This window comes from Scyliorhinus canicula, chromosome 7, assembly GCF_902713615.1.
Source record: "Scyliorhinus canicula chromosome 7, sScyCan1.1, whole genome shotgun sequence".
NCBI classification, from domain to species: Eukaryota; Metazoa; Chordata; class Chondrichthyes; order Carcharhiniformes; family Scyliorhinidae; genus Scyliorhinus; species Scyliorhinus canicula.
In genome coordinates this window covers 7,848,977-7,873,888 of record NC_052152.1, presented here as the reverse complement: position 1 = coordinate 7,873,888, position 24,912 = coordinate 7,848,977, and the positions used below count along the sequence as shown (strand labels likewise).

The 24,912-nt window shown below is 49.7% G+C and overlaps 1 protein-coding gene and 1 pseudogene across 16 annotated transcripts in view; one reads left to right on the top strand and one right to left on the bottom strand.

Moving 5' to 3' along the window:
• The window catches only part of robo2 (roundabout, axon guidance receptor, homolog 2 (Drosophila)), a 1,648,725-nt gene that overhangs the window by 588,961 nt on the left and 1,034,852 nt on the right, over window positions 1-24,912 (top strand). The gene's annotated exons all lie outside the window — the stretch shown is intronic.
• On the bottom strand, window positions 486-24,262 carry LOC119969779 (annotated as a pseudogene).

Here is a 24,912-nt window from a genome sequence, read left to right as displayed (position 1 = left end):
AGAGACAGGGTGCCAGGTGTGGAACCAGCGGTCAGCCCCATGCCACCATTCGACATTGCAGGTAACTCATCGCTTCTGCCTTCCTGTGCTGCGTAGATAATAGCTGGTGTGCCAGAATGTCCTTTCACCTCCCCCTCCACCCCCCCCCCCCCCCCCCCCTCCTCCCCCCGTCTGTTCAAGTTGATGGGGAAGATTGCACAGCTAGCTCGCTAAAGGCCCTGTGATACCTCACGCACGTTAGTTAATTTTAGTGTGTGAGGCAAAGTATGTGTTGACAGGCTGTTTTCACCACAGCGAGAGGCGTAGCAGAACCTCAGTGCATGTCTCCATCCAGCCTCCATTCGTGTGCACCATCCAGCAGAGGTCACTGGATCACAAACCGAAGTGAAAACATTTTCTTCCATCCATCGCCAGCACAGGAAGCTCACAACCATTGTCGCACGCCAGTTATATATTTTTTAGGTTATAAGTTACATTTTTATTTTCTAACAGTCCAAGAGGTTTGTAGCCATCGGCAGTCCCAGTGCTATCTCTGGTGCAAGTGGAAATCCAGGGATCTCAGTTGGACTGTTGCAGTAGCGAAACCTGTCGGTAAAATGCACGCGCACTTTTGAGAGGGCATGAGATGGAATCTCACGAAAATTTACTTTGTTCATTTCATTTTCAGCAACCTTGTCCTGGGCCACTCAACATAGCTTTCATAGTGCCAGAGATCAATGCATCGGTGTGGCACAGTGGTTAGCGCTGATGCCTCACAGTTCCAGGGACCCGGGTTGAATCCCAACCTTGGGTGACTGGCTGTGTGGAGTTTGCACTTTCTCCCCGCGTCTGCGCGGGTTTCCTCTGGGTGCTCCGGTTTCCTCTCACAATCCAAAGATGTGCAGGTTAGGTGGATTGGCCGTGATAAATTCCCCCTTCGTGTCCAAGAGGTTAGGTGGGGGTTACTTAGTTCTGGGGATAGGGTGGAGGAATGGACTTAAGTAGAGATCAATGCATGGGCGGCTGATTAAAAGTCTGTCTGTCTCAGCCTTGAACATACTTAACGACCCAGCCTCTACAGCTCTCTGGGGTAATCAATTCCACAGATTCAATACCCCCTGAGGGAAGAAATTCCTGCTCATCTCTGTCTTAAATGGGTGACTCCTTACTCTGAGCCTCGGTTTAACATCTCACTGTCTGGAAAAGAGCATCTTTCAGAGCACAGCCCTTGCTCTTTTTAAGGGCCGGTATAGACTCTCTGGGCTGAATGGCCTCCTTACGCTGTAAATTCTATGTTCTCGCTTTACAATAAGTAATGGCCATCAGAGGAGATCAACTTTACTTGCATAGCAACAGGACCTTCACGTCCTCCATTAGTCCTTTCTTCTCCATCTATTTTTGCTAAAATGATGAGCTATCGCTTTTAAGAAAAACTCTTCAAATCTTGAGTCCTCGGCTAGACATGTGCCTGGGCTGGATGGGCTTCACATCATGTTTGAATAGCCTATTGATATCCAGGCTCAGGTACAAAGAACTGACACCTGGGAAAGGTGCACCTGTAGATTAGGAGAAAGCGCCAGCCCTCAGTTACTGCCCAGACTCAGGTCAATGAACTCTGGGACCACACTTAGATTTGAAGGTGTGTAACTCAAGCAGTGCCTATTGTGACTCAGAACGTCCCAAAGCTCTTGAAGTGTGGTCACTGCTGTAAGATAGCAAACATGAGAGCCAATTTCTTCAAAGCAAGCTCCCACAAACAACAAAGTGATAAATGGCCAATCAATCTGCTTTCGTAATGTTGGCTGAGACAGAACAGCCACTGGTAATAACTTTCCTGCTCTTTGAAATAATAAAACATGGAAGACTTGTATTTACATAGGGCAGGCAGACCGCTGGATTACTCAAAGTGCTTTTTCCAAATATTATTTCATAGGATGTGGGCATCACTGGCTGGGGCAATATTTGTTGCCCATTCCTAATTGCCCTTGGGTAGGTACTGGTCACTTTCTTAAACAGGTGCAAACCCAGTGCTGCTAATTTCTTAAGGACAATTGAATGCAACTCAGCAGCTTACTGCACCATTTCAGAGGGCAGTTGAGAATCAACCACATTGCTGTAGACCTAGAGTTAGCTTACTCAGTTGGCTGGGCGGCTGCTTTGTGATAGGGAGCAACGTCAAATGCACGGGTTCAATTTCCATAGGCTATTCATGAAGGCCCTGCCTTCCCAAACTTGCCCCTCGCCAGAGGTGTGGTGACCCTCAGGTTAAATCATCATCAGCCAGCTCTCCCCCTCCAAGGGGAAAGTAGTCTATGGTCCTCTGGGACAGTGGTGATCTGGAGTCACATGGAGGCAGATTGGGTAAGGACAGCAGACATGGGTGAATCAGGTGGGTTTTTACGACAATTGTTTCTTGGTCACCATTACTGGTGGCATTCCAGATTTATGCGTTGAATTTCAACTCCCACCAGCTGCCAGGGTGAAATTTGAACCAATGGCCCTGGAGCATTAGCCTGGGCCTCTGGATTGCTAGCCCAGTAGCATTAACAATACACCACCACCTCTGCCTAAATTAGCTATGAAGTACTTTTTGAAGTGTAGAGACTGTTGTAAGGTCGGAATCGCTGCAACTGAGTTCGCACAAGCAGCAATGGCCAGATAATCTGTTTTAGTGATGGTGGTTGAGGGATTAAGATTGGCCAGGACCCTGAGACCTTTTACAAGCATGTCAGAGAGCGCAACGAGCCTCGGTTTAACATCTCACTGTCTGGAAAAGAGCATCTTTCAGAGCACAGCCCTCACTGGATTCTCAGCCTGAAACCTGGAGTGGAGCTTGATCCTCGAGCTTTGTGACTTAGGTGTGCTACAACCTGAGCCATGACAGACACTCAATGTTGCTGAAGGAAAATGAAAAAAAAAATGAAAATCGCTTATTGTCACAAGTAGGCTTCAAATGAAGTTACTGTGAAAAGCCCCTCGTTGCCACATTCTGGCGCCTGTTCGGGGAGGCTGGTATGGGAAGCTTTTATGTCCAGGGTATACGGCTGTTGGTTTAATGTCCCATTGAAAGGATGGTAGAAAGTGACGTGTATAATAGTGAACAGTCTAAAAATAGGGAGCCTTACTAAAAGTGTACAAGTCACTAGTTAGGCCACATACTTGGAATACTGTGAACAGTATTGCTCCCCTTATCTAAGGAAAGATATACTGACATTGGAGGCAGTCCAGAGAAGGTTCACTCGGTTGATCCCGGGTATGGAGAGATTTTCTTATGAGGAGAGGTTAAGTCGGTTGGGCCTATCCTCATTGGAGTTTACAAGAATGAGAGATGGCCACTGTGGTGATCACAAGTTAACTAGATGAAATACAACTGAGCAAACACTAGAGGGAGCACGGGAGAGCCATATAAATAGACCGGGACAGGAAGTGAGGACACACTTCACAGAAGGCAGAACTCGTAGCAGGACACACACACACAAGCAGGCAGGCAGGCAGGCAAGCAGCACTTGAGGTAGCCGTATGTTAAGCTCTGAAGAGAGAACGAATTCACAATAAAGCATCTTCTCCACATTTGAGACTACGAGTTGTATTAAGACACGAGGAACAACACAGCCACATTGAGACATATCGGATTCTCAGGGGGTTTGACAGGGTCGATGCTGAGAGGATGTTTCCCCTCGTGGGAGAGTCTCGGACCAGAGGGCAGAATCTCAGAGTAAGGAGTCACCCATTTAAGACAGAGATGAGAAGGAATTTATTCTCTCAGAGGATAGTGAACCAGTGGAATTCTTTACCACAGAGAGCTGTGGAGGCTGGATCGTTAAGTATGTTCAAGGCTGATTTAGACAGACTTTTAATCAGCAAAGGAATAAAGGTTCATGGAGAAAAAGCGGCAAACTGGAGTTGAAGAATATCACATCAGATTAGTCATGATCTCATTGAATGACGGGGCAGACTCGATGGGCTGAGTGGCCTACTTCTGCTTCTACATAACGTGGATAGGAAGGGTCTATGTTGCTGAGCACAAAGATGAGTAAGCAGGTGGCAAAGCTAATTTACTTTGATCGTTCATGGGATGTGGGTGTCGGTGTCAAGGCATTTATTACCCATCCATAATTGTCCTTGAACTGAGTGCCTTGCTGGACCATTTCAGGGAGCAGTTAAGAGTCGCCCACATTTCTGTGGATCTGGAGTGACATGTGGGTCAGGCCAGGTAAGCACTTTCTTCCTTAAAGGTCATTAATGAACCTGATGGGAATGACTTCCTTCAGTGCTCCACTGAACTAGTTGGGTTTTTCCAAATGGCTTCATAATTTTACTGATCCTGACGTTTAATTCTCTAACTTTTGAAGCCAAGTTCAAATTCTTAAATCATCTCATGGGCAGCACGGTAGCACAGCGGTTAGCACTGTTGCTTCACAGCACCAGGGTCCCCGGTTCCCAGCACCAGCGTCCCGGTTCCATTCCCTCTGCAGTTCTCGCCGGCGCGCCACTCCTCAAATCCGGTGGTGGCGGCGGCATTAAGGATCTGGGGTCAGTGGAGATTACGCAGTGGGTGGAGGGAGCCTCAGTTTGGACCCAGATATGCATCAATCACAGATTTGTTCCGGGCAAGATAGACGGAGGGTTTCAAAGCTGGCATAGGGCAGGCATTAAAAGGATGGGGGACCTGTTCATAGACGGGACTTTTCCCAGCTTGAAAGCGCTGGAGGAGAAATTCAATTTGCCCCCTGCAAACGCCTTCAGCTGCCTTCAGGTATGCGCCTTTCTTAAAAAACAGGTGGTGACATTTCCGTTGCTACCCCCATGCAGGATACAGGACAGGGTGGTCTCCGGCACCTGGATAGGGGAGGGGAAGGTGTCGGACATCTACCAAGAACTACAGGAGGCGGAGCAAGCCCCAGTGGGGGAACTTAAGGGCAAGTGGAAGGAGGAGTGAGGCGGGGAGCTCTATGCGGGCCTGTGGGCTGATGCCCTGAAGAGGGTTAATTCCTCTTCACCATGTGCCAGGCTTAGCATAATCCAGTTTCAGGTCCACCGGGCACACATGACGGCACCGAGAATGACCAATTCTTTACGGTTGAGGATAGATGCGCGAGGTGTGCGGGAACCACAGCGAACCATGTCCACATGTTCTGGGCATTCCCGGCTCTTAAAGGATTCTGGCAGGGATTCAAAGCAAATTACTGCGGATGCTGGAATCTGAAACGAAAGGGAAAATGCTGGAAAATCTCAGCAAGTCTGACAGCATCTGGAGGGAGAGAAAAGAGCTAATGTTTCGAGTCCGATGACTCTTTGTCAAAGCTTTATCATCGGACTCGAAACGTTAGCTCTTTTCTCTCCCGACAGATGCTGCCAGACTTGCTGAGATTTTCCAGCATTTTTCCTTTCGTTCCTGGCAGAGGTTCACTAAGGCATTGTCCAAGATCCTAGGAACGCGGGTGGTGCCGAGTCCAGAGATAGCGATCTTTGGTGTGCCGGACGATCCGGGAGTCCAGGGAGTGAAAGTGGCCGGCGTATTGGCCTTTGCCTCCCTGGTAGCCCGGAGACGCATCCTTTTAATATGGAGGGACTCGCAGCCCCTGAGTGTGGAGACCTGGATTGGTGACATGGCTGGGTTTCTCAGTCTCGAGAAAATAAAGTTCGCCTTGAGAGGGTCCATGAGGGGTTCTCTCGGAGGTGGCAGTCGTTCCTCGACTTTCTAGGAGAGCAGTAAAATGTCAGCAGCAGCAGCAATCCGGCAGGGGGGGGGGGGGGGGGAAATGTTACGTATTCTTGTTCTTTTTTCTGGATATCATGTTAATGTTTACCTTGTTTTGCTAAATGTTGTTAATAGTTATGCAAAAATTATGTTTTGATAAAAATCTGAATAAAAATAATTTTTAAAAAACTTTTTAAAAAAATGTAAGCCTACTCGTGACACAAATAAATATTATTACGTTAAAATTTAGTTTAAATCTCTTGGTTATTAGTCTACGGGCATACTGCACCACAGCACTGGGTTCAATGGAGTAGAAGGCATTTCTTCGTTCATATGATTTTTTAAATCATTATTTATTTATTTACACTTTCATCCTTCAAAGAATTAAATCATTCAATTGGTGAATCTCATCCTTTGTGGTCATGTCCAAGTAGGCCAAACTGGAGCCTGCCTGAATTTAGCTTATGTGATGAAAATCGCTTATTGTCACGAGTAGGCTTCAAATGAAGTTACTGTGAAAAGCCCCTAGTCGCCATATTCCGACGCCTGTTCGGGGAGGCTGATACGGGAAGATGTAGCTGAAACCAGGTCTTGTTCACATTGCTTCTCTCCATATACATGATTAATAAGGGGATCAGCGGTTATGGGGAGAAGGCAGGAGAATGGGGATGAGAAACATATCAGGCATGATTGAATGGCAAAGCAGACTCGATGGGCCGAATGGCCTAATTCTGCTCCAATGTCTTGTGGTCGGTCTATTCCCTTCTTTCCAACCTTAATTGGTTTCACAGACTCACAGTTCCATTGTACAGGGACACCTCCCCTGAGTGAGTGACAACAGGTGCAGGAAGGACAGGAGAGGTTTCTGGGTACAGATATTCCCCAGCCAGCCCTGGTTTCAGTAAATAGGAACAAACTCTCTCATACGCCCACATCAGCCAATGTCACAGGGTGAGGCAGAAACTCTCAATGAGAGAGACAGTTCAGGATTTGCAACAAACTGTTTGGATCAGTGAGTCAGACCTTGGTCCCCAGCTATTGTTTGGACTACGAGCAAGGCAAATGAACGCAGCCATGTTTATGTACACAAGTGTGATTCGAACGGTGTGGCATGTGCACCTGTGTTGCAAAGATTTCAGCGCCGCCCCAATGATTCCTGACAATCAAGTTGCGGTGAAGCGCAGGAAGTTTGTGCCTAATTCTGCACCCACTGTCAGCACACTGCCTCCATTTGACCATGCAGGTAACTGTTGTGTTATAATCATGTCTTCCTGTGATGTAGCTGACAGAGGTGCTGCCTTGACCACAATCCACCCACCCTCCTCTTCTGGCGGTGTTCCCTTGGGATCAGGACGTGCCCGCTGACCTAGACACTGCCTCCTGGTTTGGCAGGAACTGGGTTTTGAAATTCTCATGGTTGTTTTCGAATCCTATCGTGGCTGCGGCCGTCCCCATCACTGTAATCTCCTCTAGACCGATGAGATTTCTGTGCTCCTCCAGTTCGGCCCACTTGTACAGTCACGTGTTAATAATGCACTCCAGCGTTAATGGTCGTGCCTTCAGCTGAGCCCGGCTCCTAGGCTCCGGAGCTCCCTCCTCAAATCTCTCTGTCCCTCTTCCTCTCTCCCCTCTTTAAGCTGCCCCACTTAATACCTACCTCTTTGACTAAGCTTGTGCTCACATGTCCTCTGTTTCCTGGCTCAGTGTCAAACTTTGTTGGATCCTGCCCCTGTGAAGCTTTTTACTGCATTAAAGGCACTGTACAAATGCAATTTGATGTAGCTGTTTCCGAGTTGATAGTCCACGTGTTGAAGTTCGATGGGAGCAAATTACTTCAGATGGTGAAGCTCTGAAATAAAAAGAAATTGCTAGCAAAACTCAACAGGTCAAGTATCACCTGTGGAGAGAGAAACAGAGTTAAAGTTTCAGGTTGATGGTCTTTCATCAGAACCATGAGCATAAATTTTAATGATTCCATTGTGAGTCTGGCAATGGATCAATGCTCACTGTGCTTGGTTAGTTAAGCCTGGGTGTTGACTCAGAGCTAAGTAATCAGACTCCACAGAAGCTCTTGGCTGCCAGACTGAGTACAGACATTTTGTGACTGCAGAGATCGAACATAGAACAGTGATGCACAATCAGTTGTACAAAGACCAAGGTTGGATACAATGTGGCTTTATTGCAGTAAGATGTGTGGCCTCCCACAGCAGCTGGTGAAATGGCTGCTGATTAGAGGACACGCATATTTATAATTCTCCTACAGGGGGGAGGGGGGGGGGCAGCAGGCAGGGGCTGCCGGCGAACCTGTAGTACAGGTCCTACCTAACATCACCTAATACAGGTGTAACAGTGGTTTACCACAAACAGTGCAGCACAGAGGAGTTTTGTTACTGAATGTAATACGTACAGCCGGAATCAGCCTTGCTACATTCACATAGCGACCAGGATATTTCAATCTGAGCCTTTGCTTTCAGCGTGAGAAATTAATGACTCCAATGAAGTGAGTGAATTTTAATGTTAACAATAGAATGTGCCAATTCTGCTCATTAAATGGTTACAAATTGAGTGATGCCTGAACAGGATAAAAAGCATTCTTGAGAATGAAGTGATGAGAATGAATACTACTGACCACATTCTGCAGTTGGCCTTTGATAGTAATAATGTATAATTAATTAATGGCCACTTAAAAACCTCAGGCCGATGGTGCAGATATTCAATGTTTGTGGAAGTCCCGTCATGTGGGAAACCCGGAAAACAAACCAGGTCAGGATTCCTTGTCTCCAATGGAGAGGGCGTGGGGGTGGTGTGATATTGGTGATCAACATTGGGATGGGCATGCAGGAGCCTGAGAATCAGCCCCTACTTTTGCTACCAACCCAACCCCCTCCTTGATGATCCTCCGTGTGACACTCACAGACTCAAACACAGTCCCAAGCCGAATCCAGGAAGTGTACAGGGACATCTGCTGTTGTTGCTCCTTTGGATCAGTGATAGGTTCGAGAGGGATAGGAGTGGTTCTGGCTAATGATATTCCCCAGTCAGCCTTGGTAAGTCGGAACAAACACTCCCGTACGCACACAAGCCAGCATGATAGAGAGCAGCAAGAACTTTCATTGCAAGAGGCGGACAAAGGTTGTCTGTGAGAGAGATCTTCGCCAACTCTCACTGCTGGTTGGATTAGCGGGAGAGATATCATGCTGGGCTTGATGTTAGGACCCATATTCTATGAGGAATTGGTAACCATGATCTGGCAGGTTAATGCCTGCTGCGAGTTATTTAATGCAGTGCCACCGACTCCCAAGGGGAGTAAAATTATGCTGAAGCTTAGAGACCGAGTATCTAACGCTGAACCCACCATGCCTCCCTTTGACAATGCAGGTAACTACAGTATTGTGTTTTAATTGTATGTTCCTGTGGTGATTCTGGTGCCTGTTCTCGTCAGTCTCTCTGATTTACTCCAGATATTCTCTTTTTTCATCTCACCCACCTCTCAGCCACGGTCCTCCCTCCCTACCAATAACTGCTGTGCTCTGGGACTTACTTCAACCATTCATTGTCTTGTACCCGCTGTGACCAATCTCCCACACACTGGTCTCCATAAACCCAAACTCATCCTAAACTAACTTTCACAAAGTCCGTTCATCCGTCACCCCTGCTTTACTTTTCCCATTGTACCTACATTATACATTACCTATATTGTACCTCCACCCCCAGTACCTACCTATGTTGGGGTCACAGTCTACTAAGGACCATAGTCCCAGATGACCATAGGCTGCTTTCCCCTTTGACGGGGAGAGCTGGCTGGTGGTGATTTAACCTGAGGATCACCCACCCCTCAGGTGAGGGGCAGGGTTGAGAAGACGGGGCCTTCATGAATAACCTCAGCTGGTACGGGGCTTGAACCTGCGCTGCTGGCCTCGCTCTGCATCACGAACCAGCCGTCTTAGCCAACTGACTGGAGTCACAGTCTAAGGATACGGGGTAGACCATTTAGGAGTGAGGTGGGGAGAAATTTCTTCACCCAGAGAGTGGTGAGCCTGTGGAATTCACTACCACAGAAAGCAGTTGAGGCCAAAACATTGGATGTTTTCAAGAAGGAATTAGATATAGTACTTGGGGCAAAAGAGATTCAAGGGTATGGGGGACAGTGGGAACAGATTACTGATTGGTTGATCAGCCATAATTATAATAAATTGCGGAGCAGGCTCGAAGTGCCCAATGCCCCATTCCTGCTCCCATTTTCTATGTTCCTATGGATCTGCACCCCCTGTATCTACATTGACTCCAGGTCCACATATATTTCAGTTTCAAACTACTAAACTTTGTTTTCAAATCCCTGGACGGTCCCACTCTCTGTGATCTCTATAACCCTCTGTGATCTCTATAACCCTCCGAGGTCTCCGTATCCCTCCGAGGTCCGCGGAACCCTCCGAGGGCCCCGTAACCCTCCGAGATCTCCGTAACCCTCCGAGGGCCCCGTAACCCTCCGAGGTCTCTGTAACCCTCCGAGGGCCCCGTAACCCTCCGAGGTCTCCGTAACCCTCCGAGGTCTCCGTATCCCTCCGAGGGCCCCGTAACCCTCCGAGGTCCCCGTAACCCTCCGAGGGCCCCGTATCCCTCCGAGGGCCCCGTAACCCTCCGAGGGCCCCGTAACCCTCCGAGATCTCTGTAACCCTCCGAGGGCCCCGTAACCCTCCGAGGGCCCCGTAACCCTCCGAGGGACCCGTAACCCTCCGAGGTCTCTGTAACCCTCCGAGGGCCCCGTAACCCTCCGAGGTCTCTGTAACCCTCCGAGGTCCCCGTAACCCTCCGAGGTCCCTGTAACCCTCCGAGATCTCTGTAACCCTCCGAGGGCCCCGTAACCCTCCGAGATCTCTGTAACCCTCCGAGGGCCCCGTAACCCTCCGAGGTCCGCGGAACCCTCCGAGGGCCCCGTAACCCTCCGAGATCTCTGTAACCCTCCGAGGGCCCCGTAACCCTCCGAGGGCCCCATAACCCTCCGAGGTCTCCGTAACCCTCCGAGGTCTCTGTAACCCTCCGAGGTCTCCGTAACCCTCCGAGATCTCTGTAACCCTCCGAGGGCCCTGTAACCCTCCGAGGTCTCCGTAACCCTCCGAGGTCTCCGTAACCCTCCGAGGTCTCTGTAACCCTCCGAGGGCCCCGTAACCCTCCGAGGTCTCTGTAACCCTCCGAGGGCCCCGTAACCCTCCGAGGTCTCTGTAACCCTCCGAGGGCCCCGTAACCCTCCGAGATCTCTGTAACCCTCCGAGATCTCTGTAACCCTCCGAGGTCTCTGTAACCCTCCGAGGTCTCTGTAACCCTCCGAGGTCTCCGTAACCCTCCGAGGGCCCCGTAACCCTCCGAGGGCCCCGTAACCCTCCGAGGGCCCCGTAACCCTCCGAGGGCCCCGTAACCCTCCGAGGGCCCCGTAACCCTCCGAGGGCCCCGTAACCCTCCGAGGGCCCCGTAACCCTCCGAGATCTCAGTAACCCTCCGAGGGCCCCGTAACCCTCCGAGGGCCCCGTAACCCTCCGAGGGCCCCGTAACCCTCCGAGATCTCTGTAACCCTCCGAGGTCCCCGTAACCCTCCGAGGTCCCCGTAACCCTCCGAGGGCCCCGTAACCCTCCGAGGTCTCCGTAACCCTCCGAGGGCCCCGTAACCCTCCGAGGGCCCCGTAACCCTCCGAGGGCCCCGTAACCCTCCGAGGGCCCCGTAACCCTCCGAGGGCCCCGTAACCCTCCGAGGGCCCCGTAACCCTCCGAGGTCCGCGGAACCCTCCGAGGGCCCCGTAACCCTCCGAGGTCTCCGTAACCCTCCGAGGTCTCCGTAACCCTCCGAGGGCCCCGTAACCCTCCGAGGTCTCTGTAACCCTCCGAGGGCCCCGTAACCCTCCGAGGGCCCCGTAACCCTCCGAGGGCCCCGTAACCCTCCGAGGTCTCTGTAACCCTCCGAGGGCCCCGTAACCCTCCGAGGTCCCCGTAACCCTCCGAGATCTCTGTAACCCTCCGAGGTCTCTGTAACCCTCCGAGGGCCCCGTAACCCTCCGAGATCTCTGTAACCCTCCGAGGTCTCTGTAACCCTCCGAGGTCCCCGTAACCCTCCGAGGGCCCCGTAACCCTCCGAGGGCCCCGTAACCCTCCGAGGGCCCCGTAACCCTCCGAGGGCCCCGTAACCCTCCGAGATCTCCGTAACCCTCCGAGGTCCGCGGAACCCTCCGAGATCTCTGTAACCCTCCGAGGTCTCCGTAACCCTCCGAGATCTCAGTGCTGCTCCAGTTCTGGCCTCTGTTGCATTCACGATTTCAATCACTGAAATAAAGTTGTTATAAACCAAACAGAAAGTCGATGGAATGACGTACGTTTCCCTGTTGCTGTAGCTCGTGCCTGTACTTCGATACACCTTGCTTTGGAAGCACAGTTTCCCTGGAGGTGGAGGGTGGGAACAACAGGAAACCCCATTGGCCAGAGACGGGACCAAAAGGGGGAAAGATGACGGTCAGGAGTAAGGAAGTGTCGGGGCTAAAACCTAGTCAAACCAGTAGATTGTGCGGCACATCTTAAAGGTGGAGAGGGAGGAAGAGAGGGGCAAATGGGACAAGGGGGGAATTCCACAGCTTAGGGCCCAGCCAGCTGAAGGTACAATGGGGTGACTGAAATGAAATTCCATGCTTACCACCTGGCAAGGTCTGTGCTGGTGACTTTTTAGAAAAATAAGTTATTTGAGTGACTGGTGTCCACGGAAGTAAAGCGTGTGACGGACACTATGAAGTTACAAATTCTCATTGGAAATTCTATTCATTACAAATGACACTTTTAAAATACAACGGCAGGTTTATGGGGGGAAAGGCGGGGACGTGAGAGGAATTGGATAGTTCCTATGAAGCACCTTTGGTTGGTTTACTGGAGTAAAGGCACTATATAAATATAATTTGTTCTTGTACAGATCCACATTGCTTTTGTAATTAGCACAGTTAGCAATGAAGCAGTTAATGGTTTACTGTTTTGTGGCCTTGATCTCCCCTGGGTCAGTGACAACAGGGGAGATAAAGTAACAACTGGATTTGGTGTGAAACCAGTCCCCAGTCTATGATCTCAGGCCTGTATTGGGTAAATAGGAGCAAACGTTCTTGCACACGGTCAGGTCAGTCACTGAGAGAGAGAGAGGGAGAGAGGCGACATGTCTCTGTGTGTGTCTGTGTGTGTGTATGTGTCAGGGCCAGATACCTTCAGGAACATCCTGCTCTTGGCTGGAAGGACTATTTGGAAAGCTCCCACTGCACAGGATCCCTGTTTATGTACGAGGACCTTGTCGAGATGTACTAGTATGTGCACATGTGCTGTAAGCTGTTCGGTGCCACTCCCATTAACTCCAAGGTGCAGACTGAACCGTTCTTCTCGGAAATGGCGCCAGAGGAATGGAGCCGGCCTGATGTTTCATTCATGCCAATCATAGTGCCAGATGATTGTCACTCAATTTTTCACTGAAATCTGGATTGAAGTTGGAAGAGTTTCTCTTGTGCAGTGACTTCCTGGTCCTTGCAGAATGTACATTAACACCTTGTATCATCATCTATTTATTGTAACAAGCCTGCCCAAATCAGATTGCAATGTCAGATTGAAAGAGCCAGGAGTGGAGAATGTGTTCCTGCTGTTCTTCTGAACTTCATTTTGATAGCGCCTTTATTCAAACGATCCTTCAGGGAAATTCCAACTTTAAAGGAACCGCAGGTTAAAAGGTTCTGACCCTCTCTGGATTCAGTGTATTTAGACTTATCTGGAGACCCCGCTGTGTGTATAATTGCTACTTTTTCAGCTAAAGGTATACTGTACAGAGAGGCACCTTGCTGTGATGTAGACCTCCCCTGGATCAGTATTGGCAGGTGAGGGAAGGATAGTGAGTGACAGGAGGGCTCTGGGTGCATATTCCCCAGTTGGTTCCAGCTTCAGTAAATAGGAACAAACTCTCTCCCAGACGCGCCAACGTGCACAAGACAGCGTCACAGGGAGCAGCAGAAACGCTCGCAGTTACAGACAGTCAGGGTCGGCAGCAGGCAGTTTGCCCACTAAGTGCGACAGACCTTTGGATATATCCCGCTGCTGGTTGGAAGGACTTTCCCTGGCATTAAGTCAGCGGGAGTAGCCATGTTCTCTATATACACAGATGTATTTCGTGCGCTTTACGAGGTGCACATATGTTGTAAGTTCTTCAGCGCCGAGCCCATCATTCCGGATAAACAACTTGTGGTGAAACTCAGAGACCGAGTGCCTAATTCTGTGCCCACAGTCAGCACTGTGCCTCCCTTTGACAAATCAGGTAACTACTATGTGTACGATGTTGCTGATTTATTTCCTCTCGAAATTCCAGGCCTCAATATCTTTGCAGAAACTGGGTAATTAATTGTAATTCTCTTCCCTTGCTGCCATTCCCCCCCCCCCCCCTCCCCCCATTCAAGTGAGTGTGTCCTGCCTCTGTGTGGTTCTTCAGTGAGGAATGGGCTTTACCCTGTGCCCTCCTGATGTCCCTAGCAGTGATCACAGTATGACATTCAGAAGCAGGAATCCAATGCTTTATATGGGGTTCTTGCATCAACCCCTTTCACCAATTATGGCGTCTCAATGATCACTCAATCGCTTAATCAGATTATGGAAATTCTAATAAATAGCATTTTATTTTAACATCCTCTTCCTTACTTTCAATTCCTTCCAAGATCAAACCCCTATCTTTGTAACTGTCTCCAATCTTGAAACTCTGATCACCGACGGGATCTTCCTGTCCCACTGTACACCCCTCCCCACCCCCACGTGGCGGATTCCCCGGAGGCTGGAGAGGCGAGCCGTAGACATCAGCGGAACTGGAAGATCCCACTGGCAGCCAATGATGAGCCCCCTCCACCATCGGAATAGGCACTGCGCAGGAGGTTGGGAAATGGCGCCCCCTGCCAGATTTCTGGATTTCATCTCATTCCTACAGTGCAGAAGGAGGCCATTCGGCCCATCGTGTCTTCACCGAACCTCGGAAAGAGCACCCTACCTAGGCCCAACCCACAACCCCGTAACCTGAGCTATGCATCCCTGAACACCAGCAGTAGGGTAGCATGGTGGTTAGCATAAATGCTTCACAGCTCCAGGGTCCCAGGTTCGATTCCCGGCTGGGTCACTGTCTGTGTGGAGTCTGCACGTCCTCCCCCTGTGTGTGTGGGTTTCCTCCGGGTGCTCCGGTTTCCTCCCACAGTCCAAAGATGTGCGTGTTAGGTGGATTGGCCATGCTAAATTGCCCGTAGTGTCCTAATAAAAGTAAGGTTAAGGGGGGGGTTGTTGGGTTACGGGTATAGGGTGGATACGTGTGTTTGAGTAGGGTGATCATGGCTCGGCACAACATTGAGGGCCGAAGGGCCTGTTCTGTGCTGTACTGTTCTATGTTCTACCAAGGGGAAATGTAGCCAATCCACCTAACTTGCATTGACTTTCTGACACCTCGCCCGCACTGATTTTAATCACTTCAACATCGGCGGCTATGCCTTCAGCTGCCAAAGCCCCAACTCTGCATTTCCTTCCCTAAACCACTTTGCCTTGCCAGCTCTATCTTCTCCTTTCAGGCATGTCTGAAAACCTACCTCTTGTTCTCAGCTTTAGGTCGCCTGGTGTATATTATCCTGATGTAGCTCAGTGTCAAATTTTGTTTGACAATGCTCCTGTGGATTAGCTTTGGGGTGTTTTACTATGTTAAAGGTGCTATATAAATGCAGGTCTTTGTTGCTGCTGCATAGTGTTCTTGGATTTAACTGCCAAGGTTGTGAGGAACTATCTGCACTGGTGACTTTAATCAAAACGGAGTAGATGAGGGAGTGATTTGAGGGAAGTATTAAAACTATGAAGTGATCAGTGACTGAAGTAGAGATAGGTTCGAAATTTAAGAATGGGTTAGAGAGGTGCCCGAAGGAAAGGGGAATATTGAGATTTGGAATACGTCAACAAAGCCAGGTTGGGCCAAATGGCCTTGTTCAGTGTTATAATTTCTGTGAGGTTCTCCGAGTGCCGTAACTTGTGACACCAAGTCCCACTTCGAAAAAAGAAAGAACTTGCATTTGCCTAGCACCTGCCCCAGCTCGGTGTTTAAGCTTATGGGTTGCTGTGGAGTAAAGGAGACAAGAGTTCTTCCTCGCCACAAAACACCTTTATTTCTTTGATCCAACTTCACACACAAATCTCCACCAACAAATAGAGCCTCCTGTTACCCTTTTATATATCAGTGATTTCTATTGGATCATTGACATCAAATTAGTATTTCATTGAAAGGTCTGTTAACCCATTCCTAACACTTGGGACATGCTAAAGTGCTTCACTCGCTTGTTGCTACATTTGAAATGTTGCCACTGTTGCGAACGAACATATGAATTAGCAGCTGAAATAGGTCACTCGGCCCCTCGAGTCTGCTCCGCCATTCAATGGGACCATGGCTGATCTTATTGTAACTCAGTCTCACATTCCTTCCTACCCTCCGATAACCTTTCACTCCTTTGTTAATCAAGAATCTATCAAGCCATGGAGATGGCGGCAGCCAAACTGTACACAGTAAGATCCCACAAACAGGGAAGTGGTAAATGTCCAGATGACCTGCGGTAGTGAGGGACATGTGTGGCAAGGACAGCATGGTAAACTGCCCTTAGTCTTGATAGGATAGGTGCTCGGGATCTCTTTTTGCTTCCAGCTGAGGGGGAGACAGGACGTCGGTTAAATGTCTCGTCCAAACAAACACACTGTTATGCATGGGTAAGGTGTATCTCGAGCTCTCGCACATTTCTACAGAGCACAATGTCATTGTTAACCCAGCAATTAAAGATTTACTGAGCAAAGGCACCTGATGTCTGAGCTGCATATCCCCTGGGTCAGTGACGACAGGTGGGATGAGAATTGAGAGCGGGAGGAGGGATTTGGTTGACGCTGCTCTCGATCGAAAGGCACGGAGGCAGTTGCAGTAAACAGGACAGGAATTCACACTCTCTCAAACAAGCGACAATCGCAAGAACTAGCCAGGGCACCCAGACAGCTTCCGCACCGGGAAAATCGCTTGCTGCCTCTATTTCAAAAGGTTGTAAAGAAGTTGTGCCATTGATTGGGAAGTCCGTTCGTTCCCAACATCAGTGTGAACGAGAGGAATGATGAGGCTTCTGGACGTGCAGCTGTTTTACTTGTTACCTAAACTGCAGATGTGCTGTCAGCTTTTTAACTCTGGTCCGATCGTTTCAAAAGACCAAATTAGCCAAATTATCAGAGGTGCCGTGCGTAAGACAACAGCAGAGCCTCCTAAGGACCAGACAGGTAACTGCTGCATCTATGTGTGCTGTAGTCCATTGTAATGTTTCGATTCTGTTCCCCTCCTGTCTGTTCTGTCTGCTGGAGGCAACGAATGATAGGGACCTGGTTCCACAGGTGTCAGCAGCTCTCCTTTCTCCACAAACCAATTCCCATTTCGGCATCTAAACAGTGACAGCTATTCAACAAGGTGGAGCATCGCAGCAAAGCTCAGCTCTGACTTTGTCGGGCAGGAGTTGAAGGGCTAATGGTCAGGATCCGCAGCTGGATATATTTTTTTTAGCTTCCTCATTGATCGGGAAATTGAGGTTAATGGTAGCAACTCCCATCCCCACTTTCCAACACAGACCAGGGAGCAAACCTCAGTCTTGCTTGCTTTGTACAGGAGACTGTCGCAGTGAGTATGACACTTACACATTGGGGTGAAACCCAATTTATGAGGTTGGCGAAGTTTGTGATGAAATATTGGGGCCGGGATTGACCGTCGCCCGATGCCGATATCGGAATCTCTTCCGATGCCCAAATTGGGGCCGCCGCCAGTTTGATGCTAGTTTTCTATCCTCCGCCCCCTCCGAAATGGCGTCATCGCATCGCGCGCTGCATGCCGTTGGAACGGCGTTGGTGGGTCACCTGAAGACCCTCTCCCGATGCTCTGCCCCCGATGGGCCGAGTTCCCGACCGCGCGAGACACGTGTGGTCTCAGCCGTTCGGGAACCTGGCGTGGTGGCCGCAGACTGTGTCCAGAGCCGCCACAGTCGGCTGGGAGCCATGCTGCCCCCCCCCCCCCCCGGCTTCCGCGAGGGCTGGAGGGACTCGGGGGGTGGGGCAGAGGGTTAGGGTGGCCAAGCGGTGGCCAGGGAGCAGTATTTGGCAGGTCGGGTCCGTGCACGACCGGTGCCATGTTTTACGGTGTGGCCATTGCAGGTCGTCGCCGTGCGCATGCGCGGCCACTGACCCGGCCAATCTCCAGCCGGTTATACCTTGGGAGCCGGGTGGTTTACTCAGCGCGGCTGCTAGCCCTGTGACCGGTGAGGGCTCAACGCCGATTTTGACATCGTAAAAAGCCAAAGTTCCCAAGCCGGCGTCGGCATTTAGCCTCCGAAACGGTGAATCCAGCTCTGGGTGTTTTGTTTCAGGTCGGCAACAAAGTTCCCATCCAAGTGCTGGTGGTATTTACCGAATAGTAAAAGATTTACTGTACAGGGGAACCTGGCTGTGAGCATGTGCTTCCCTCGATCAACGTTGACAGGTGAACAAAGGGGAGGGAGTGTCGAGGGGCACTGAGTGAAGATATTCCCCAGTCAGCTCAGGTACAGTAAATAGGAACAAACTCGCTGACACACACACGCGCACAGACTGAGGGAATTAGGCAGAATTTCCACTGCTGGGTGAATCATGATGCCTATGGCCATCATGTGGTGAGGGGCAAAGAGAGTGTGTCTCACAATCAGCACTCTGCACCATGCCACCTTTTAACCCGACAGGTAACTGAAGGAAAGGTAAGATAAAGTCGCCACAGTCCCACGTGGCCATAGGCTGCTTTCCCCATTGAGGGTGGGGGGGGGGGGGGGGGGGGGGGGGGGTGGAGAGCTGACTGGTGGCGATTTAACCTGAGGGTCAACACACCTCAGGCAAGGGTCAAGGTTGAGGAGGCAGGGCCATCGTGAATAATCCTAGCTGGTACAGGAATTGAACATCATAGACCACTTGTCCAGCCAACTGGGCTAAACCTCTCCTCCTCTGCATAGAATTTACCCTTTGATTCTGTTGTTTGACCATCTATCTGCACATGACTCAATGTCAAGGTTTGTTTGACAAGTCAGTCCTCTGATCCACCTCAGGTGTTCCAGTGCATTAAAGGTACCATATAAATGCAATTGTTGTTACTGCACAATGTGGTTGGATTTATTTACCAAGGTTGTGAGGAATGATCTGCATTGGTGACTCTTGTGAGGAGTGGAGGTATCAGGGTGACTTGAGCTGAGTGTTTATAGTGTTCAAGTGATTAGTGAGTGAAGTAGAGGATAGAGAGAAGTGTGTGATGTAGAGGGGAATATCGAGGGATGGAATTGCTGAACACCGACGTGGACTGGTTGCACCAAGTGGCTTTTTTCAGTGTGATCCTCCAAGTGTGTAATTGGTGATTTTTACCCTTTGTTTTCAATGAACATAAAAACAATCATGTAATTTATCATGGGAATTTCTTTCATTAAATAGATTAAGGAAAGAATGCGTGTTTATTTAGTGTCTTAACCTTAGGGCATCTTAACCTTTAGTGTCTTAACCTTAGGGTACTTGACTTCTCTTTGAGGTGTTGTCACTGCTGTAGTGTGGGGAATTGCAGCAGCCTATTTGTACACAGCAAGCTCCCACAAAGAGTAGTGTGATAAATAAACAGGCAATCTGCATTGGGGGCGGTTTCGATGTGGGATAAGCACTTGCTCGGTCCGATAGAGAAATCTCCTCTTCTTTGAATTGTTGCCAATGGATCTTCCACATCCGTCTCAGAGAGCAGACAGGCCTTCACTGTAATGACACATCACAGCCCTTGCCTGCGCACACAGGAAATGCTGACTGGAGCTGGAAACTATGCTTTCTATGCTTGGCCTATATCTCGAACCCAGCAGTCAATGTTTACTGTGCAGAGGCAGATGCTCAGTGAGGTGGGTCTCCCCTGGGTGAGTGACGACAGGTGTGAGCAGGAGAGGGGAAGGTAGGAGGGACGCGGGCGATGCTGCACCCTGATCTACAGATTCAGTTCCAGTGCAGTAAAGAGGAACAAACTCACTCTTTCTCTCAGATAAACAAGCACTGCAAGGATTAGCTGATAAGTCCAGGCCAGTTCCACATCAAGAAGTTTGCTTGCTCATTGCAAGAGTTCAGAGACGTTGGCCATTTGGTTGGCAGGACTTTATTGTGGAAGGAGAGGAATGATGAGACTTCTGTACCTTGAGCTGGGTCGCTTGTTTGCCGAGCTGCAGATGTGCTGCCAGATGTTTGGTTCCTATCCGATCCTTTCCAATGTCCAAGTTAGGGACAGTATCAGAAGTACGGTGCCTAAAGCAAATACCAAGCTTGCTAAAGAGCCTCCTTATGACGATAAAGGTAACTTGTATATCCTGTTGTGTTCATCGTTTTGTCGGGTTCAATACCCCCTCTTGCCTTGTCCATCCTAGTCAGGTCACTGGCTGACCAGAGAGGGTTCCACAGATGCAAGCAGCCCTCTGTAAATCTCAAGCCCAATGCCCATTTCTGCACCTGGATTGTTAACTAGCTATGCAACTGCGGGAAGCATCGCAGCGGAGTAGACTGCTGTCTTTGTCCAATGTCCAAACTCTCGCACTTTCTGGCAGTGGTCAAGGGGTTAATCTTCAGGTGTCAGCAGGAAGCAGAGGGGAGTTTGCAGTGTCTGAGTTGACTGAGAATCTGAGATTAATGACATCTCCCTCCTCCCACCTCCCCTCATCAGCACCGACAAGGGACCACATCTGTCTCGCTTGTATTGTACAGTTGAGTGTCACAGGGCGCAGGACACATTAGGGGAAATAAAGGTCGGTGAAGTTTAAGATTGAATGAGTTGCATGTTGGGTTCTGGGATCTGCTCCTTTCAAATGCCGGTGATATTAGTGGAATAGTTAAAGGTGAAGTGTAGCTCCCCTGGGTTAGTGTTGGCAGATTGACAAGCAGGTGTCAGGAGAGATTGTGAGCAAAGATATTCCCCAGTCAGTCCTGGTTTCAGTAAATAGGAACAAACTCTCTCACAGGCACACAAGCCAGTGTCACAGAGGGTAGCAGAAACTCTCACTGAGAGAAGGGGGGTGGGGGCAGTGGCAGGAGTGGTCCCTGCCTGTGTCTGTGAGAGAGACTGTGGAAATCTCCCACTGTTTTTTAAAAGGACACTTTGGGAGAGTTTCCATTGCTGGTTGAGTGAGCTGAACTGTGTTTGTGTTTGAAGAGTGACCCACACATTGTGTGAAGTGCATGTGTAAAGTTAACTGTTCCAGGCGATTTCACGTCACACGATTAACCCTTGATGAAGAGCAGAGAGAGAGAGAGAGAGAGAGTGTATGATTCTGCATTCAGTCAGGGCCATGCCACCTTCTAACCCAGCAAACAAGTGTTGCGTTTCACACCTGTGTAATTCCTCTTGTAACTGAGAGCTGCGCATGTGCTGCTATTTGCTCAGAATTTCTGGCCCCTTTTGACATGACCTCCTCCAGCCCTACAACATTCCGTGTCTCTCCCTGCTCCCCCAATGCTAGTCTCCTGTGCAGCCCCCTGGTGACCATTCCTTCAGCTGCCTTGTCCCCCATCTCTTGATATTCCTCCTACATTTCTCTGAACCTTCATCTCTCTCTTTCTCTCAACCTTTAAGATGCGAAGTAAAATCTACCTCTTGCCAAGTTCTTTGGCCACCTGTCCTAATGTTGCGATCTCATCTTGCTCTGACAAAGGTGTTATCTAAATGCAAGTTATTGTTCCCGCTGCTAAATTTACACTCGTTACAGATCCCCAAACTGCATCTCAAGCTAGCCAGACCATGGGTCTATCCTGGGAACCTACATGGTATCACACTGCATGGAGGGAATTAACCCCAGGAGCCCTTTGCACACAACGGCCGGGTGGAGGGGGGGGGGGGGGGGAGGGGGGGGGGGGGGGGGGGAGGTGGGGGGGGGGGAGGCATCAGGCAGCACAAGAGCCATGACTTTTGCCCTCTTTGTAGAATCCCTACAGTGCAGAAGGAGGCCATTTGGCCCATCGAGCCTGCACCGACCCTCTGAAAGAGCACCCTAAGTAGGCCCACTCCACAACCTATCCCTGTAACCCCACCTGACATGCACATCTCTGGACATTGAGGGGCAATTTAGCATGTCCAATGCACATAACCTGCACATGGGCAGTGTGGTTACAGTGGTTAGCAAAGTTGTCGCAGGAACCCGGGTTCAATTCCGACCTCGGGTGACTGTGTGGTGATTACACTTTCTCTCCATGTATGGGTGGGGACGCTCCAGTTTCCTCCCACAGTCCAAAAATGTGCAGGTTGACAATGATAAATTGCCCCTTAGTGTCCAAAGGGTTGACTTGGGTTACTGGGTTATGGAGATGGGATGGAGGCGTTGTGCTCTTTCCAATGGCCGGTGCAGACTCGATGGGCCAAATTGCCTCCTTCTGCTCTATGATCTCTGGACAGTGGGAGGAAACCAGAGGAAACCCACGCAGACACGGGGAGAACGTGCAGACTCCGCAGACAGTAACCCAAGGCCAGAATTGAACCCGGATCCCTGGAGCTGTGATGCAACAGTGCTAACCATTGTGTTACCCTGCCACGCCTGTGGGTAGCACTCTGGGTAGTATGTCAGCCGGTTGTGGGTTCAAGTCCCACATTTGCAAATTGCTGCCAATTAACAGCGAAGCGTTTTGGAACATCAAGTTCAGGGAGCTGTGTCCTGGATGGAAGTGTGAAGTGTCTTTGATGGTGAATTGGAGAATGAGGCAGAGGCATTGTCGGTGAGGGGCTGCACCAGCTGGTTTGACAGGTACAGCGTTAATTGAATCTGCTGCCAGTTATTTTTAATCCAATCCAATATCTGATAATTGAGAGTCTGGTGTCTGCTGCCACCTGGTCTGTCACAGGCAGCATCTCCTGGGACAGTGAGCACAGGTGAGGCAAGGTTTAGCAGAGTTCTGGGTGAAGCAGATCCGCACCCAATTTGTGGAAACACAATTAATGAGGAAGAAACCCTGGCTGCGGCGGCAAGGAACGAGAAGTAGACTCGGCAAAGAATGCCAGTTTTGTCTGAGAGAGCTTTGGAGATAGTTTGAACAGACCCTGTGATCGCCGGGAGCAACAATGATGTACATGCAACTTATCGAGATATTTATCGAGGTGCAGATGTGCTGTGTGCTTTTCAACAGCTTCCCACTCCTTTCTGAAAAGCAACTTGCGCAGAGGCTGCGAGAGAAAGCAGCTATCGCTAAAACAAGAGTTAGGTCTGAGACTCGTTACGATCATACAGGTAATTGCTGTGTGCTACTGTAACCCGTCAGGGCGTTGGCGTTGTGTTCTTGCCCTCCTGTCGCAGTCTTTTGCCCGAGGGCAGTGACTGATGGGTGAGGGCTCCATAGATACCAGGAGCCCCCTCTGCCACCCTCTCCACAGTGTACTGGCTATTGAACCAAGGTAAGCATCACAGCTGAGCTCCATACTGTCTTTGCCCAGTGTCCAAACTCCTGCACTTTTGAATTTAGCAGGTATCAAAGGGTTAATGATCAGAAGAAAGAATTGCAGAGGATTTGTTTTGGGTGTGTTTTGTTTTAAGCTTGTGGAAAACAAAGGTTAACGCCAGACAACAGGAGCACAGATCAGGGAGCTCAGCATCTATACGATGGGAGAATCTGTGTTATTTAAAGTTAGAATTAAATGAGCTGGGTGTTTTTTTTTGCTGGTCGTTTCTTGTCAAATGCTTGTGGTATTAATCTAATAATTTAAAGTTTTACTGTATGTGGGGGGGGGGGGGGGGGGGTCTAATCTATGGGGTGAAACACCCTTGGATCATTACGGACAGATTAGCAGGAGAACAATTATATTCCGCAGTCAGTCCCAGTTTCAGTATATTGGAACAGCCTTTCTCACACTCACACTCAGCAATGGAAACTCTCAATCAGGGAGGCAGGCAAGGGCTCTGCTACCTGTGACTGTGAGACAGGCTGTAGCAATCTCCCACTGTTGGTTAGAAGGACATGTGGGGGGAGTTCCCATCACTGGGTGAAAGAGCTGAACCATCTTTCTGTTCGAAGCAGTGATACAAAGCACACGTGTGTGGTAAACTCTGCAGTTGCCCCTTCATTGATTGCCAAATTGTGTGGAAGCAGTGAGAGACAGTGTGACTCTGCACCCATCTTTTAAGCCAACCCCTGTGTTGCTCTATTGCAGCGAAGAGCGGTGCGGGTGATTCCACAGAATTTCTTACCTTTCTGACTGAAGCCTGTGACCTCCTCCAGCCCTGCATCCCTGCCGGCCCCCGGCACTGCCCCCGGCACTGCCCCAGGCCAGGCCACGGGCGCATCCTTGGGCTTGTCTTGCTCCAGAATTGGGCACAGGGACTCGGGAATCCCTTCCCTAAAACTCTCTGCCGCCTTCAAATGATCACATGTTTTGTCACCTGTTCTAATGTCTCCTGGTTTGATATCAAATGTTGGTTTGCTGGCCTCTCCTGTGGAGGGCTTTATGACAATAAAAGTACACCGATCGCGCCGTTTGAATGTCATTGTTGATGCTGCTAAATGCAGTTGAATTTATTAACCAAGGGGGTATCTACACCGGTGGCATTTGTTAGAACGTAGCTACGATGTGGAGGTGTCAGTGTTGGACTGGGGTGGGCATAATAAGTCTTACAACACCGGGTTAAAGTCCAACAGGTTTATTTGGAATCACTAGCTTTCGGAGCGTAGCTCCTTCATCAGGTGGTGTCTCATCTGATGGGGGAGCTGAGTTCCAGAAGCTAGTGATTCCAAATAAATCTTACTATGTGCTAGAACAGAAGAGATTATTTGGGCGGGGGGGGGGGGGGGGGGGGTGGAGTAAGTGTTAAAGATTCTGAACTGATTTAGTGACCAAAGCTGTGAGAGGGTCAAGGTGGGAAATGTGGATTGGGAAAACCACTGCTGTGCGGGATTAGCAGGACTGGGAGGGCCGAATGGCATTGTCCGGTGTTGGAAGAGTTTTACCCTCTGTTTGCAGTGAACAAAAACAATTGTGCAACATACCGCAGGAAAATGAGAACAACAACTGCATTTGCATAGTGCCGGTCACAGCCCCAGGAGAGCCCGAAACCAGTGAGGTGCTTTTGAAGTTTGGCCACCCTTTGGAATGTCGGGAAATGTGGCCCCCAAATTGGACCTAGTGAGCTCCCACACAG